We start from the raw sequence: 2,140 nt of genomic DNA on the forward strand, positions 1-2,140 counted from the left end.
TGAAAGTGTTAACCCTATCGGGGCCCCACAATGTGATTCACTCCGGAGCATATATTTAACTTATTTTTCATTGCGATTTGTAACACAAGTGCTAGATTTTTTTTTTATTAGTATGAGTCACATTTTTTAACACTATTGTGAAGATTTTAAGATTATATAATATTATATAGGTCAGCCTATGATATGAATTTTTATGTTGCTATTATATTAACACTTTATATATTGGTACCTATTATAACTGTTGGTTGATTTAATTTTTTCCGAAAACATTGTATTTATTGTACTAATTAATATTCAATTATTCTAATATCATATAAAATCTTTATCATTATATCTTATCATTGCTATTAATCGTTAATAATATCTTTGTACTGAAATTATAAATGGTTTAGAAGAGCCTTGTATAAAATTTTCAAGCTTTTTAGCTCAGTTAAAAATTATTTACCGATATTTTAGTAGTATTAATGTACAGAAAATGCTAAAATAGACATCTAGTGACATTTCAACTAGGAATCTATGAGGTAACTTGTTTTTAAAATGCAACAAAATAAGAAAATCGTTGAATGAGAATTTGCTTATTTAAGAATGTTTATTTAATGTCTACCAATTTGAACTATAACCGATTGCTTAGGGTTGGAAAACTTATAAGTTATAAGGAATAAACATTAAATGTTAAAATCTTAGATATTATAAATAAATCTAATTTTATGAATGTCTAACTCAATGTAATTATCAAAGTTTTGATGAACTTTGTTGAAATTTGAATTTCAGCCGACGCTAAGAAAAAATAGCTGGCAACGCGTAATAACTAATTATCTCCGATTTCTGTTAAGTTTGTTTTGTTTATTTCGACACTTTAGATAACTATTGGGAATTGTTTACTTTTGGCTCACCCAATTTACCAACTAGATTCACTATACTACTAGAAAAGGCGTTGAAGTAGATGATTAAAGCTTTTTTACTACCCACCATATTTTAAAGAACGACGAAAAAAAAAACACATAATTGTAAAAACTATACTAAAAGAATGTCTTTTGTAATAGAATACAATTACATAAAGCGGGTTTGTGTCACTCTGCTGTAGTACTGTACATTCGGTTACAAATGGATCACTGTAATGGATGGTATATTATAGTATAATATCATTATTAATAAATTGTATATACGAAAACGCTTCTGAGCGGAGACGATTGGTCAGCACTCAGCCATGGATATTTTATATTATATTTATATTATTATCAATTTATACGATAGGTCATTTTCCATCCTATAAATTTACTTATTTTACAATATTATTATTACTGTAGAGTGTAGGTACAAAAATTGTTTGCTGAATATCTTGTATTTATTATATTTAAGGCTAGGGACTTCGTGCGAATATCTACCACTACACATAAATATTATTTTATAGATTTGTTTATTCAATTGTTTATGGATACATATGTTTTGTTTGCTGAATAACCATTTAAATACCAAAGCATAAACTCAACGCAGTGAATATTATTCATTTGTTGCTCCTACGACCTACGTCCTACATCGTCCTACAACATGATTAAAAATATTAATTATATTTTATCTATATTTTTGGTGTTAATTTTTATTGGTTGTATAGGTATTCGCTGATGGTAAGTACCTACGTATATTATTTTTACTTTAATTCATACAGCAAAGATTAATATTAATGGAGAATCATAGGACTTATGAAATGGGCTTGATTTCCTCTTCAAAGTCAAATATTTTACAACCTCATAATTTTTAATTATTTTTTACTAACCATTAACTATTTTGTATCTAGTTAAGGATGACTGTTTGGGTAAGTATTATTATATATTACCTTACAACATACATTACACATATGACATGTATAAGTACAAAAACAGTGAGTTCCAATTTAATCATAATGCGATCACTTTTCTACCGTATAATAATCATTTATATAAAAGTAAATTGGATAAGTATTTTAATTTAATGAAAATATGAAAAATAAAATATGTATGGATAATTTTTAAATTATATCGGAATCCTGTATTAAAGTTACATTTTTGTTTATAATAATTTTTTTCAAACATATGTATACCTAGCCATGTAAAGTATGTTACTTTTATTAATTAGTAAGCATAAAATAATGAATCATTGAATA

Source organism: Acyrthosiphon pisum, chromosome A2, assembly GCF_005508785.2.
Source record: "Acyrthosiphon pisum isolate AL4f chromosome A2, pea_aphid_22Mar2018_4r6ur, whole genome shotgun sequence".
Taxonomy (NCBI): domain Eukaryota; kingdom Metazoa; phylum Arthropoda; class Insecta; order Hemiptera; family Aphididae; genus Acyrthosiphon; species Acyrthosiphon pisum.